This window comes from Amblyomma mixtum, chromosome 5, assembly GCF_055824585.1.
Source record: "Amblyomma mixtum isolate Tamu chromosome 5, ASM5582458v1, whole genome shotgun sequence".
In the NCBI taxonomy this organism is placed as follows: Eukaryota; Metazoa; Arthropoda; class Arachnida; order Ixodida; family Ixodidae; genus Amblyomma; species Amblyomma mixtum.
Window position 1 is genome coordinate 165,071,030 of NC_143016.1, and position 16,938 is coordinate 165,087,967.

The window sequence follows — 16,938 nt, forward strand, 5'->3', positions numbered from 1 at the left end:
ATAATTGCATTTGCCTTTCGCATGTTGAGATGTTGAGGTTGTGCAAGCTATCTGAAGGTCATCTACATACACTGAATACATAACGGACCTTGGGATTATTTCACTCACAGAGTACATTTTTACACACAAAAGCTGCTCGGACAGTATTTTCAAGACGAACTGGGTGATGTGTAGTGGAGCATTCCTTTTTAATGCCGAGCCGATTGCTGTCAGGATGCTCACAGAATTGAAGAACAAAAAATGCATTACAGTATTACAGCCCAGTATTATTGTATTATAAAATACAATATTATTACACATACAGGGCAATATTAGCTTTTTCCCAGGCTTCGGTTATTTTTCCTGATATCCAATCTTTCTCATAGAATCACAAGAGCTCTACGGCAGGCTTGGAAAGATTGGCCACTATTTCATAGTGTATTTAGTCGTGTCCAAAAGCAGTTTTTTTTGCTGCAGAGAGTACTCTATTTCATAGAGGGTATTTAATCTATTGTAGTGCTCGTTAGTACCTCCTTTTGTTGAGAGTGTTTGCTTTTCGGCTATATTTTGGTGTTTTAGAAACCACTGGGTATAATGATACGAACAAGGAACTGCAGCGAAGTGCTCCCTTAATATGTCTGCTCGTTCCCTTATACTTGTTTGTGTACTATGTGTTGTTAAAGCGGAATTGTGAATTGAGAAAAGCTGTCATTTTCTTTCCTGCTCACGCATTTTTTTTTATGTGCTTCGACTTTTTATGGATGCTCTCCATTACGCTTTCTAGGCACTACGACGGGCACACCCAGCTTTAGCTCGTGTTTTTGTTTTAATTTACGAGGTTCTCTTGTGTGGGGTACCTGCAAAAAATACTCCGGGCTTTATTTTGTCGCTTTTTTGCATCCATACAATCATGTCACCACCACACTTAGTGGTTGCACCGCACCATTACCGAAGGCTTAAGAATAGCTATGTGGGCGGCAGCTAAAATACCATTTGTGAACTTTTCACTGATCTCATTGATGTCAAGATTTTCTAAAACTACTTTTTCTAATGCGGCTTCTGCTCTAAAAAGTCGCCAGTTGGATAAAGGAAGCTTACAACGTCGCGGTGATTATTATGGGGAGGTGATCGCTGCCATATGGATTGTCAATTACATTTCATTTAAAATTGCTACAAACAGAGGGGTAGGTAAAAGACAAACCTAACCAGCTCATTTTCTCTGTGTATGGGGCACAGTGTGTGGTTTTACCAGAGTTCAACACCAAAATGTTATTGCTCAGAATAAAATCCTCTATAATGTGACCTCGGGTGTCCGTTTTTTCACTCCTCCATAATGATGAATGAGCGTTAAAATCGACAACTACCAGAAAAGGTTCTGCTAGTTGCTCTAAAAGGTCTAATTCATGCATTGCAGGTCTAATTCTTAACACTCACTGTTAGGTGAGTGTTAAGATATATACAACACATTGCTATTGTTCTATGTCTGAGCAATGCGACTGCAACAGCTTCAAATTTAGTCTTTAGTACAAGCTCACGAGCTGCAACATCATTTTTTATATTGATAGCAACGCAGCCTAACAGCCGGCTTGCCTTCTCTCGGTCGAGGAGAAAGACTTTCTTGAGTACATTTATGTGTTGGGGACCTAATTTTGTTTCCTGTACACATGAGGCCACAGGTGAGAATGTGGCTAAGATTCCTTTGAGGCCATTTGTTGTTAAATAATCCTCTACAATGCCAGTGTATTAAGGATACCATTATGATTGCTTGGGGATGTAAGTTGATAAATTAGTTTCCTATCTCTTTAGGGCTGGTTATTGCGATTTTTCTCTTGTTTTGGTTTAGAGGGCTCCGCCGCCGCTGCTGCGGAGGTGAGCCCGGTGTTACGTCCGACGCCTCCCTGGAGGCCCTGGAGCGTCGTGGAGAAACCACGGGCATGCTGTCTGTAGGCTTCTCCCAACTAGGGGAGGCCTTGCGGGCTCTTTTTCGAGGGTGGCAGGGCAGCCTTCGCTTCGTCTGCCTGGGGTACGGATGGCCCTACCGCAGGCTCACTCTGTGTGGCCCGGGCAGGTGCTGAAGCCTGGTATGGTGCCCCACCCCATCGCGAAATTTGTTTTGTTGTAAACAAGAATGTTTCCTGGGTTTGCGCAAATTGTGTACGTGCTTCCTGGAATGTTATATTTTCTTTGATTTTAAAGGTTCCTTCTCTTTCTTCCAAGATAGACATGACCTAGAATGCGCGGGGTGGTCCCCTTCACAGTTAGCGCACTTTCATACTGCGTTGCAGACATCAGATTCATGTTCGTTAGATGCACATTTGGCGCAGATTTTGCGGAGAGCACTCTGGGATCCATGGCCAACTCTCTGGCAGTTGAAAAACCGCCGAGGATTGGGGATGTATGGTCTGACTGCTATTTAATATAACCCACTTCTTTGGTATCAGGCAGTTGGCTGAGGCGAAAGTGAGAACTCTGTGCTTCTTGGTGTTTCCTATTAATATTTTCTGATTTTTATGCGTTGGACATCAGTGGCATTCTGGTCATTGAGAAAATCTTGTTCTGAAATTACGCCTCTGGCATTGTTCAGGGATCTATGGGCACTAACGAAACCAAGTATATCTCCAAATGTTATCATGCTTGAGAGCCTGGAAAACTGTGCTTTGTCTTTGATCCGGAGCAGTAGGTTTCCATTGGCCAGCTTCTAAACCATGTAGCCAAGGCGCAATGATCCTCTGAGAGATTTAGAAACTATGAAAGGAGAGACGATTCTTGCTTGTTTTTCTGCTACCTTACTATGTACGCCGTGGTATCTGGAGATTTTTTTTAGCAGGAACAGCGCAGTGACATCGGTCCGCCCTCTTTCATGAGGGCGATCATTTACTGAACAAAAGGCATCCATAAAAAAATTGTTATTCGGCTGCGGTGGCAGCAGCCCACCACTCAGCCCACCACCGGGATGGGACAAGAAATTGTAAGTCCTGCTCACGCGAGCTGTACACCATAACTATAACCAAATAAGGCGTAACTCAGGTTGGTTGGCCACACATGGTTAATTCTAGCCCCTATGAAAAATGAGAAAAATTGAGAGGAGGAGACAGGAAAGCTATAAGGAAGAGATAGGAAAGATAGTAAAGGAAAAGGCGACTGCCGATTTCCCCCGGTCGGGTCAGGCCGGAGGTGCCGTCTACAGGAAGCTGTGGCCAAAGTGGTGTGTTATACAGTGAGTTGTCAACCCCTAGGATCTGCTTTTCGGACACTGCTGAGCCACGCATGGCTAGGCGCTGATGCTCGGGTCCATGGTGACGCACTGCTCACCATTATCCCCCTTCGGATGCTCGGGAGCCCATAGTGTCGCAACTCACCAACATCTGCATGTTGTACACGATCCTGTGGTCGTTCATGCAATTCTGTTTATTTACTTTTCTTTTTTTCTTTTTTCGCACAAACGCCTCCAAAGGCATTGTCAACCGGCTCAAGTGCCACCTGCGGCTGCATGTTGCAGGAGCGCACTGAAAATCTGCTGCAGCGAAGTACAGTCCTTTCTTGCTTGCTTCGGTTTTATGCTGCTCGCTGCAGCGTCTGGCACTTTTCCAGGTGAAAGGACACCGAGGGAGACTGATATTCGGTTTGGTTTCGTTTAGACGATTTAGCTTCCCAAACCGCGTCAGGCTTTGAGAGACGCTGTAGTGAAGGGCTCCGAAAATTTCGACCACCTGGGGTTCTTTAAGGTACACTGACATCGCACTGTACACGGGCCTCTAGAATTTCGCCTCCATCGAAATTCGACCGCCAAGGCCGGGATCGAACCCGCGTCTTTCGGATCAGCAGCCGAGCACCACAACTCCTGAACCACCGCGGCGGCTCTGGAAACTGACATTCATCTCCAGTGGTAGATAATTGTTCCATAATGACAACATGGCGCTTGTGAAAACGGAACGGAAGGACCACCACAGGCTCTTCTTGTAAGCATATTGCAGTACGTGAAGGCAATTCGTGCGCAAAGGTGCCCGAGCCTAAAAACTGCACTGTCATTCACTTGCAAGCCATAATCATGAACTCGTTTTTTGTATTGACGTCACTGTTCGTTTTCAGTGTCAAAGAGGTCAATTGCGAGCTTATAATTCGATCTTTCTCGGCAATTAGTGCCATTTTTCCAGCGAAATAGCTCCCAAAATTCCATCAATGAGGCGCACAGTCTATTTTTGTTAAGAAACGCTGCATGCAGCTATGCTCAGTGCCCCCCTTCGAGCTGTTGGACGACTGTGTGCGCAGATCAGACCTTTACTTATGCAATTCTACCTATGGAGCTGTGGGTGCCCACAAGCAAGGGGTTGTCCGCACTAAGGACGTCGTGGAGAGCCACTGTCACTATGCTCTGCTCGTTGTCATTGCGGCCACCACCCCTGGGTGTGTGCTGATCGTTATGAAGTTCACATGATTACTTCTCTTCAACACAGTTCATGTAACATTATGGCATCAAAATATTAGTTAGTGGTCTATGCAACTTTTCGGTCGAACATTTGCAGTAGCAATGGTGTGGTCATGGAACTACCGCTTGTGACAGATGCCCTTCCAGATTACAAAGACCGGCTCATATGCTGGCCACATAGGCAGCCAAGATATTACTACTCTATTACGATGACCCTAATTTTGCACTGTTACAGTAATCTGCGAGGCCGTTCATCTGCTCTGATTCCAATAAAGCGCATTACAGCCTTTGTCAAAATCTCAACCGAAAGTGTTTACTTCTGAGCCATGCCTTGTGTTTCGTTGTGCATCGCAGGTATTAGAAATTTTGTCAACGTCAGACTAAATTCTGTCGACTCCGCACAGAAAGTCGGGACTTTCACGGATGCTACCAAAGCCCCACTACAGGGCTAACAAGCGGACCCCTCGGGCTTCAAAGTTTTGAAAAGGGCGGTACGTTATTTGTGTTATGACGCGCTGCAAACATTTCTGCCTGAATACTTTTGCAGCTGTTTGCAAAATGATTTCACCTTGTTCAAGTTCCAGCTCTCACAATCCACAAAAACGTTTTATTCCTATGCATTGTGTGTTCTTCATTGCTCCCCCAGTTTAATATGAGCTGCAGAACAAAGTATAGGTATGCCTGGTGTTCCCAGCCCTCAAGTTGTATTTATCTTTATTGTGCATTGCTTTGCTTCCATAAGTGCAATAACTTTTTCTTCATAGACAACGTTCTTGTTTTCGTGCTGTATGGCTACTGTATAAAAACCATGTCCACATTCGGCCACGCTCGTGCCTGTCATTGCTTACAGTAAACCGATGTAAAGCCATCTCTTCTCACTGTTCTCATTTTTGGTGAAACTCGACGTAAAAATGAGTACTTCAAACTGAAATAGCCCGAAGAGGGGGTAATAGTTAAACGAAACGATCAAACAGCGATGGCAAACGGGGCGAGTGAAAAGAATAGACAGACACACGCGCTAACTAGCGACCGTATGATTTACTGCGCAAAAAAGGCGGCGAAATATAGCAGCACAGCAAGCCAAGCGCAAAGAGGGGAAACAAGTGCGGCAAAATCAAGATCGTGGCATACATCTGGATGGGCAGACAATACACATTGTGAACCTGCTCCTTGCAATGCTTGTTGAGCTGAGGCCAAAAGCTGTAGTGAGTGGAGAGCCCGTGAAAACAGGCACATATAAAAGGGCACATTGCGCCTCAATTGTTTACGATCCTCCAAAAACAAAAGGTCACCAGCCATACATTGTGTCCTCTTTGGTAATGAACACGGGCGCGAGTAGCTGGCTTGAGCTCGTCTTTATAAGTGCCAGCAGCACAACTGTCCAAAACAGCTGGCAGACGTGTGTCATTACAAAACTTAACACCAGTCAAGACAGTCGAGAAAAGAAGTGGCTGGTTTTGAATGCATCTTTGGAATTCATTGGATCAGTGGCTCGTATTACGAGAGGGTACTTGAGATAAGTTTATACTCAATCTCCATATACACGCGTGTAGTGGGCAACATCTTAAATGCAGCGTTTGCTGCATTTACTGCCACTTACCGACAATGCAAATGAAAGTGGCAACAGCGGACCCACCGCTTCAACTATGTCCACAACAAGTAGCATGTAATTAATGATTACGCCATCGAACTGCTCAAAGCAACTTACAGGGTTTAGCCCTCACTGAAGTGTCATCAGTGCTGCAGACTGTGCAGATTGAGCTGGCAAACCTGCGTCTTGCACTACCCAAGGGGAGATAAGCCGATAAGCTTCATTTGCACTATATAGACAGCGGCATAGGTGTTCCCTCACTGGACCCTTAAGGCCGATTCACACGACGGACCGTTCGTCCGCGGCCCGCGCAGTACGTGTGCATACGTCAGCACTTTGAGAGGCGCGCTAGATGCATGGATGGATGGCGGCCGACAGCGCGCCTCTCAAAGTGCTGACGTATGCACACGTACTGCGCGGGCCGCGGGCGAACGGTCCGTCGTGTGAATCGGCCTTTAGAGGCTAGCAGGTGTCTGGTCGTGCAGCCACTGTGAGCTACGCTGTGGCACAATACTTCTTAGTGCACTACAACACACACCTTGCATGCTTATTTGTTTCACCATGTTTCTTTTTGTATTTTTGACTGCACTTTATCACGCTATGTTCGCTTTGTCCAGCACAAGGTTATCGGTTGACACGTTATCGTGGGCACATTCACTTGACCTTTCGCCCAAGTCTATCATCATTCCAAGTTTGTGTGAATCGAGGTAAGCTCCTGGGGGTGCAGGTTGTACCCTGTGTCTGCGAGTTAGCAAAACAAGCTCATGAGAATAGATCCGCTTCAATATATAGCACCCGGCGACGCTATACAGCGCCGGCGCTGAGATCGGCGTTACAGCGCGCGCTAGAAGAAAATAAAGATGGACAGCGTGCTCGGAGTGGTGGTGGTGGTGAAAAACTTTAATATGCCAAGAGAGTTTGAGGGTCAAAAAACCCTGCTACATGGTCGGTATCCATAGTCCGGGACACCGCACGACGAGGCCCCGTCTCGCGCCCGCTTGCTACAGCGCTTTGAGACTCCAGTGTGGAGCAGTTGAGGAGGGCAGTCTCCCATGCCTCTCGGGTGCGGGTGGGGGAAGGGGGAATGTGAGGATTCTGAGTACATGCCCACACCATGTGAAAGATATCGCAGATCTCTCCACAGTGCGGGCAGCGCCCATCTGTGTTCGGATCGAAGTGTTTTGCTATGGCAGGACAGAGAAGAGTTCCTCTCTGCAGGGGCCGCAGAGTTCGCTCCTCCGCCTTACTCAGCCCCTTGGCAGGTACTGGGTAGAGACGGTGGCTGTCGCAATAATGATTTAGGATTTCGCGGAACCGCAGAAGCGGTTTATGAGCTGAGCCAGGAGAGCTAGGATGAGGAGCCTGGTGTGTGAGCGCTCGGGCGGCCGCATCAGCGGCCTCATTGCCTCGTAGACCCTGGTGGCCAGGAGCCCAGATCACTTTTGTGCGAGTTGGATCGGAGGGAGCACGTCTTAGAATTTGGGAGGCAAGAGGGGATATTTCGCCTGCAAGATAATGTTCACAGGCCCGGCAAGAGTCTGTGACAACTGTTCTCGATTTTGGATCGGCGGAAGCGAGAGCTATTGCGACTTCCTCCGCTCGTGTTGAATTTGGGGCCCGTAAAGATAGCCCATCGACATTCATTCCCCGGTGGACTACGGCAGCCGTGAAGGATCCCGAGGGCGACGGCCCTGTGATGTCCACGTAGTAGACGCCCTCTTTATATCCATACTGCCTCTCAAGCGTGCGAGCCCGCGCTTGTCGTCTGCCTTCATGTGAAGCCATGTCCATGTTACGAGGGAGCGGAGCGACCAAGAGCATGTGGCGCCACAGCACCGGAATGTTCTCCGTCCCCTCTGGTATGCATGTGTGTTGGATGTGTAAGCGGTTTAGCAGGCGGCGCCCAGGAACCATCTGCGATAGCCGCGTATATTGGTTCACGAGGTGGGCCTCCCGCAACTCCTGATAGGAGTTTACCACTCCCAACGCCTTCAGTTTGGCGTTGGAGGTAGCCACCGGGAGGTCCAGTGCTCGCTTTCTTGCCTTCCTGATGATGGCGTCAATGCGCTCGTCTTTTGTTTGGTGGTGCGTAGGTACGGCACGGCGTAGAGGATCCGGCCTGTCACGAAGGCATGGGCGAGCCGTAGCGCGTCCCTGCCCCGCAGACCACCCCGCTTGTTGGAAACACGGTGGATCATGCGCCCTACCTGTTCACCTATGCTCTTGAGTTTCGCTATAGTAGAGTCCGGCTTAAGTATGTTATTGATGAACAGACCCAGGATCCGGAGCTGTGCCACTTCTCTGATGGGACCGCCCGACAGAGATATGTGTAGAGACGTGTTGTCCTTGTGGTTTGTCCTGACGTGTAGAAGCTCTGATTTGGCGGGAGCACATTGTAGACCACAGTCGGCAGCATATGCATTGATTATGGAGGCGGCCTGCTGAAGGCGGTCCTCCATCTCCCCAAGGCTCCCCTCGGCGGTCCAGATTGTAATATCGTCTGCGTAGAGTGCGTGTTTTATGCCCTCCACCTGAGCCAGTCGGCCGGGCAGGTGCATCATGGCGATGTTGAAAAGGAGCGGTGATAACACCGCCCCCTGTGGTGTACCTCGTGTACCCATAGAGTAGGGGCCGTATTCCTCGTCCTCGATCCGGAGGAGTGCCTGACGCGCAGAGAGGAAGTCTCTGACATAGGCAAAGGCCTTCGCCCCGCAGTTAGTGGTGTTCAAGTTAGAGAGTATGGTGCCATGTTTAACATTGTCAAACGCCCCCTTAAGATCAAGGGCGAGAATGGCCTTGTCGTTTTGTTGCATGGCTGTGGGTCGTATTATGTACAGGGTCAATCACACTTAGAGGGAACACGGCTCCGCGTGGCCACGTACCTGCGGAGTGTCATTGTATCTAACCCGTTCATGAATCAATGCACACTGGCGCATGAGAAGAGAGAACTCCACATGGTGCTTCGTATCACCTGCAGTTTTGCACAGGTTTACCAACGGCTTGGTCGCAATGGTGCTCGGTGTGTTCGCAGCCACGCGGAGCCGTGTTCCCTCTAAGTGTGATTGACCCTGTACCTGTGTAGCTGTAGTAGGACATCCTGTGAGTTGCTCGGAGCGCACGCCCGGCACGGGCAGTTCGGAATAGAAACCTGCCACGCTGGTCGTCTCTCTCTGGTGCTCCGCTGCGACCCCGCAAATCCTCAATAGTGGTGACTCCGGCCTAAGACATGACCGACCCAAGCAACCTACCGCCCTCAGGCGACCTTCCGCCTGACGCTACCTTGCGCCCACGGGACGTCGCAGTTCTCCAGCTCCGCCTACCAACATTCTGGCCCAAGTGTCCGCAGATCTGGTTCGCCCAAGTGGAAGCAGTCTTCCATCTGCACCACGTCACCTCGGAGGCATCTCGGTTTCGTCATTTACTTTCCAACCTGCCTCCTGAGGTGGCTCAAGAGGTAGCGGACATCATCGCTGCACCCTTGGGCGATACCCCGTACCAGCGACTAAAGCAGGGCATTCTGGACCGCACCACGGCATCAGATAGTGCGCGCCTCCAGCAGCTGGTCACCTACGAAGAGCTTGGAGACCGCCGCCCCTCCCAGCACAGCGCTCGCCACTGCACTCCACCATGCAACTGGTCGGGAAACGCGCAGCGAGATCACTGACGGCGGCGTGTGACCTCGCTCTTCAACCTGGCCGCCTTTTCGTCGTCATGGATCGCATTTCTGGACTGCGCTTCCTCGTCGACACTGGTGCCGAAGTCAGCGTACGGCCGTCCTCCAAGGCAGACCGTGCTTCCAAGTCAACCTCCATCGCAACGTATGGTCTCCGATCCCTCACTCTGGACATTGGTCTGCGGCGCACGTTTCGATGGGTCTTCATCGTCGCCGATGTACATCAACCCATCCTCGGTTCCGGCTTCCTGACGCATTTTGATCTGGACGTCAGCATGCGTCGCCATCGTCTCCTCGACAGCAAGACGCGCCTTTCCATCACTGGCGTTATATCAGCTGTCGCTTCCACTGGCATCCGAACTCTGCTTCCGTCATGCCCGTACGCTCAAGTCCTCGCCGACTTTCCCGAGGTCACGAAGCCTTGTAATCTCCATCAGCCACCCAAGCACGGTATAACCCACCACGTTGTCAAGCGTGGTCCACCTGTCGCAGCTCGCCCGCGCCGCCTCTTCGGTGAGCGCCTGGCTATTGCAAAACGGTAATTCGACCACATGTTCCAGTTGGGTATTATTCGCCCTTCATCCAGTAGCTGGGGCTCACCACTCCACCTGGTGCCCAAGAAAGATCCGGGTGACTGGCGTCCGTGCGGCGAATACCGGGCTCTCAACGCTCACACGGTCCACGACAGCTATCCCCTTCCACACATCCAAGACTTCACTGGACATCTGGAGGGCTGCAAGATCTTTAGTAAAGTGGACCTTGTCAAGCCGTACCACCAAATTCCTGTTGAGCCGGCCGATATTCCGAAGACGGCCATCACTACACCCTTCGGACTGTTTGAGTACGTGCGCATGCCTTTTGGGCTATGCAACGCAGCTCAAACTTTCCAAAGATTCATTGCTGAATTGACGCGTGGTCTCCAGCGGTATTCGCCTCCATCGACGACATCCTCGTCGCCAGTCGTACTGCAGAGGACCACGAGCGTCACCTCCGGGAACTCTTTCAACGCCTCCTAGAGGTTGGCTTGGTTGTCAATGCCCAAAAATGTGTTTTCGGCTCTTCTGAGCTCGAGTTCTTGGGCCACCACATCTCGGGGCTGAGAATTCGTCCATTGCCTTCTCACGTCCAGGCTGTTAAGGACTTCCCAGCACCACCTATCCTACGCAAGCTCCGTGAGTTCCTGGGCCTAGTGAATATTTCACGGCGCTTTATCCCACACAGCTCCGAGCTTCTTCACCCCTTGACTGACCTTCTCCGAACCACCAAGTCCTCATCCTCCGCGATTTCCTGGTCTCCCGAAGCTCAGGCCGCTTTCACGGCTGCAAAACAAGCCCTCGCTGATTCAGGCGTCCTCATCCACCCTAAGACTTCCGCCCCCACTCGAATCATGGTGCATGCTTCCAGCGTGGCCATTGGTGCGGTTGTCCAGCAGAAGACTGACTCCGAGTGGCACCCACTGGGTTTCTTCTCTCGGAAGCTCCAGCCTGCTGAGACTCGCTACAGTGTATTTGGCCGTGAGCTGCTTGCTATCTACTCCACCATCCAGCACTATCGCCACTTCTTGGAGGGCCAGCCTTTTTACGTTCTCACGGACCATAAGCCTCTGGTGTATGGGTTCCGTACGAACTCTTCGTAGTACATCGCCCGTGAACTTCGTCAGCTGGCCTACATACCGGAGTTCACAACCGATATTTGACATATCAAAGGCACCGACAACGAGGCAGCTGATGCACTTTCCCGCATTTCCACCATCGGCGTGTCTCCACCTGCTGTGGACTGGCCGTCCCTGGCCCGGGCACAGCTTGAAGACCCTGAGCTGCACGCCCTTCACGACATCTGCCATCTTAGCATTCGAGCCACGCAGCGCCTCGTTACCCAGCGGTACGTCTGGCGGAACATTAACACCGACTTTCGCCAGTGGGCCCGCTCGTGCCTTGCCTGCCAGTCCGCCAAAGTGACACGTCATACCAAGACTCCCCCTCAGTCTTTCCTGCCGCCTAGATCACGCTTTGACCATATTCATCTTGACCTGGTTGGACCGCTTACCCCCTCTCAGGGCTACAGGTATATTCTGACGATGGTCGACCGCTTCACCCGTTGGCCCGAAGCCGTGCCCATTCCGGACATTACTGCGGAAACAGTTGCCAGAGCCTTCGTTTCGACGTGGGTTTCCCGCTTCGGCTGCCCCGGCATTGTTACCACGGATCGTGACCACCAGTTCGAATGCGCCCTTTTCACTTCGCTCAACCGGCTACTCGCACTAAACTCTGCCGCACCACATCTTACCATCCCTGTGCCAACGGCATGGTCGAGCGGCTTCATCGCCAGCTCAAGGCTGCCCTCACTGCGCGCTTGGATCGCGAGCACTGGGTAGACCACCTCCCTATGGTGCTCCTAGGTCTACGTGCCGTCTTGCGTCGTGACCTTGGCTGTTCGGCGGCCGAACTCGTCTTCGGTATATCCCTGTGGCTTCCCGGTGACTTGTTCGTACCTTCGGCTCCCTCGTCACAGCCCCTGCAATACCTTCAACGCCTACAGGACTGTCTTCAGCATCTGCGCCCAGTGCCGCCTCGCTCAACTGCCCATCAAGTCTGTGCACCCAGATCTTGCTTCCTCGACGCATGTTTTTCTCAGGCGAGACGCTGTAAAGGCGCCTCTTACCCCCTCATACGACGGCCCGTACCGCGTCCTCAACAGGACGACAAAGTCAGCGACAATTCTGCTCGATGGTCGTGAAGAGGTCGTCTCCCTCGATCGACTCAAACCCGCGTACCTCGAGACACACCTCCAGGAGCTCCCCTCCGATGTTGCCGGCCCACCTGCAGACCTGCTTGCCGCCGTGGCTACTCCATCTCTGCCCCGTCGGCGCGTACATTTCGCCATTCCGTCTAGGCGGGGGGCCCTATAGCGCCCGGCGACGCTATAAAGCGCCGGCGCTGATATCGGCGTTACAGCGCGCGCTAGAAGAAAATAAAGATGGACAGCGCGTGCTCGGAGCGCACGCCCGGCACAGGCAGTTCGGAACTAGAAGGCTGCCACGCTGGTCGTCTCTCTCTGGTGCTCCGCTGCGACCCCGCAAATCCTCAACAAACTACTACGCACAGGACCAAACGCAGGTAGCTGATGGTAAGTCACCACCGCTTGGGGTTAGCCGTCCCTGTGCTACCTGCGTAATTGGCACGTACCAAACATTGCATAATCATTACTGCATACACAGTACACATGGGCTAGCAGCGTTCTTCGTTGCCTCGATGAATTAAGGCACTGGTCTTTCTTCGATGCAGTACACACCGCCAGCTTTAAATACCAGCACCACGGAGAAGCGGACTGAAATTACTACGGCAGCAGTTGGTAAACGACAGCAATGCGACGAAAGATCAAACATAGAATATTTAAATGGCAGTAAACATCAGACTAATCAACAAACATTTCATTCGCTGCATCCTGTACTACCACGTTGCACCGGATTTGGATCAAAAGCCTGCGAGAACCTTAAAACAGCGAAGCATGAAGACTACTATGGGCGCTAGAGCTCATCCGTACAAGTGACGCCATCTGGTTCCTGCTATCTTGTGTTGCTAGTCTGATTACAGTGTAGGGACTGACGACCTCTCAACTGAAGACTGGTGACCCGCAACATATAGCGGAGGCGCGGCGTAGCTACCGATGCTCCGCACATGCCAGAAAAGCGGGCGCAACCTCCGTCGTTCCGATTCTGGAACCATCACGCCAGCCAACCTACAGCAGAATATTAGGCCTTGATCCTGAGTTCGGACTCCAGCCTGAAAGCGCATGGGGCCAGCGAGAAGCCGTAAAGGCCATTCAGCACATTCCGACTCTTATGTAGTTGCAAAACAAGTCTGCCCCTACCCTTTCATTACGGGACGCTTCAACCTTTCTGGGCTTCCTAAAGGCGAAGACTTCTTCAACTACGACAGCATTAGCACTAACGAACGAGTCGCGACACGCAAGAAATGGAGTCGCCGACAACGATTTTAATGCGTGTTATTCGCCTTCGAAGGCGGCGCCAGGACTTGCTTATCGCCTGTAGACTTTTAAAAGCCAAGCGTATCGGAACGCAGAACAGCATGGTTCACAGTCGCAGGACCGAGAAGCTAAACTTGCCAGCAGCACCCAAAGGAAAACGTCGCTGGCTTCGTGAAACTAAGGGTATTCTAACGCGCAAGAGAGTTGCAGTCGAACGCTAGACGAAGCGCTTTCGTATCAGCGGCTTGACGGAAGTACTCCTTACCGGTCTTGTATGGAACACTCAAGCCACTGCTGCCTAGATAGCTGCCAGAACAATTGAGAGGAAAGAGAGAGTGATCAGTTTATTGAAAAAAATTTGCTGCGGTTGAAGTACTGCTGAACCTCGTTAGAGAGCGAAAGCTAGTGCGTATCGGGCAACTATAAGCGGCTTGGCGTCTGCAACGTTCAATGTGTCCCGGACACTGGGTAGGAAGCGCACCCACCCTTTGGCGTATTCCTGCAGTGGCGCCTGTCTGCCACAATGTTGTCAGCGCTGACGCATGCAGCTCACATCGCTCTCTCATCACCCCACGTATCTATCAGCGCAATTCTGGCGTCCACTGAGCCAGAGAGCCAGTTATGCGCATTTGCTTTCCTTAAAATCACCGGAGTGTGAAACGTTGTCAAAGCCAACGCCAAAGAACACAATGAACAACGACGACCTATGGCTTCAGTTCCGTGTTTCTGGCACAGGGCTGTGAACGCCAACACATATGCAGCGCACATCTGCCACTACCGCCACGTAGCTTAAAGCGTAACTAGGTGTCCACTGACCCAGGTGGCCAGTTATGCGCCTTTCCTTTGCTTTAGAAGCTCAATGGTTCTTTCAGGGTGGAAACTAGGCACCCGGCGATCGGAGCACGAGGTCCCTTAGCGAATCTTCCACTTTAGAAAGGTTGGTTCCAGGCCTAACGGGGGTAAGGAAGGCAGGGCAGGGCTAGGTGTGACTGACGATGGTGGTAGACGTGGCAAACATTTTTTGGCTATGTACAAGGATGTGTTTGGGCCCAGGCCGTATTGGCCTAGATCCTCACAAATCTAGGTAGAGCTCCTATTCCGGAGACCAAATGGCGTCTAACGCCGCTCGCGCCCTGGTGACCAAGGTCCGTTGGGACTACAGGTCATGGTAGCTGAGCCGCGCCGCCTCCCCAGGCTTCCCTAGAAGGGTAGGAGTTGAAGGACTGGGAATGGTGTGGACTGGAAGGGCAGGCCCAGACCATGTGGAAAACGTCCGAGGACGTCGCACAACAGAGGCTGCAGCTACCATCAAATTCTGCGTTGAAGGGTTTCAGTACTGCCGGGTACAGCATTGTATTTGTAAAAATTTGGAGGAGTCGTTCGTCTGCTCTCCGGAGACCCTTGTAGGGTTCTGGAAAGCGACGATGACAGACATTATAATATTTAGTGAAGTCTTTGAATGTAATTAGAGATAGGAAGGGCTCGGAGTAGGCTTCCAGAGCAAGTGTGAGTTCCCGGGGAGAGAGCGCGGGGGAGGGGGGGGGGGGGCGCCTGATCGGCTAACCCATTGCCCTGGAGTCCCTGGTGGCTGGGAGCCCAGATCAGGTTGAAATTTGGAGGATCGCTGCAACGATAACAATTTGGTAGGATGCGCCAGGCGAAAGGAGGTATCCAACCGAGATCATAATTCCGGCAGGCGCGCTTCGAGTCGGTAATGGTTCACTTGTGGAAGGGAGCGGGCGAGCGCAATCGCGATTTCCTCCGCATGTGTTGTCCTGTAGGCGCGGAACGTGAGTTCTGCCCTGTATTGGTGATGTGGACCGCTGCCGCGGTTAACCACCCCCCATGGTGGGGACCGGCAATTTCCACGCAGAACACGTGTTGTTGTCGAACATAATGTCGCTTCAGTGCTCCCACACGCGCCTGGCGACGGTCATTGTGGTTAGAGTGTGACATGTTGCAGGCAATGGGTCGGACCCTGAGGGGGCGTCTCCATGGTTCTGGCGCTCAAACGCCATCCGGTCGCCGCATTCTTGACCGACTCCATACCCAACCCACCACCACCTTTGAGGAAAGGGTACAGACCATGGAAACCTTGCAAGCGAAGCTAAACAGTGATCTAAGTGACTATCATCGCAGGTTGCAGCCGAATTCAGTTCTCATAAGGCGTCACTGTTTTGGGGCGGTGCTTGTCCTGTATTTTCTGAAGACCCAGCACTCTATTTGGGGTCACTTCAGAGCCACACCCGCAACGCTTTTGTGGCGGTTACTGCGGTTTAGCGGGGACGTAGCGAGTCCATGTCCATTTCCACGGCGCGACTACGTCACCTGTTATGGTGTAGGCGACTCTCGCCTTGTTGATGAAATCCTTAGCTCTCCGGGACGGCCCTCTAGGCAAAGGGTCTGCATCATGGAGGGTCGAAGACACGAGGTCTCTTGGACGACGCTGTTTCATACGCCATCTCTCCTTTTCAGGGCTGTCTGCAGAGGGCTCGGAATGGAACCCGTGGGTTGGGAATGGTGATTAAGTTGTGACTAGCTCGCCATCCCGTGGGCCTAGTTGCCTAGATTACCGCCTTGAACTGCAACACACTTGAAGGACGTCCGAATGCCGGTCTTTCGTACAGTCTGTCTCCACGCCTTTTTGATATTGCCACGTAGTGGTGACTGCAGTCCTGAGGGCAGGAATAAAGTGAGAATAGCTTCTAAACAAAACTCTTTATTCGGGCTGACTTCAGCCCACAAAGGACTGGATCACTCGGCGGCAGCGTAGCAACAAGCGTGCTAGGCGGTCGTCGAACAGAATGCCCGGCGCTCCAGGTCGAGCTCCGTTATAAGCTGATAGCGAACTTTGGAGATAAAGCATGCAAGTTACTAGAACATTCTAGAATAACGCAGGCGGGGCTTCGTCTGGATGCGACCAATTGAAATACATCCAGTGCCGTCTTGCATCACAACCAAAGCAATAAAGCAGCGTTCCGGCAAGTTTGAATTATGAACAAACAAACACTACAAAGATTCGCAGCATTATTCCTCTCTTTACGAAGCGTTGACCCAATGCTTTAAAACATACGGCGACTACAAAACAAATAAAACGGAGCGCGCAAAAATAATTAGCGTGGAAACACAGCGTCCTTTAGCGCTCATAATAGGGTGTTAGGCGCATGACATGGACAACTTCTGGTCGTACCCCGCGTCGCTGGGATGCAGTCATTTCGTCAGGGGCTTCTTCATACTCCAGTTTACATAGGCGACGAAGAACCTTGTGCGGGCCGAAATACC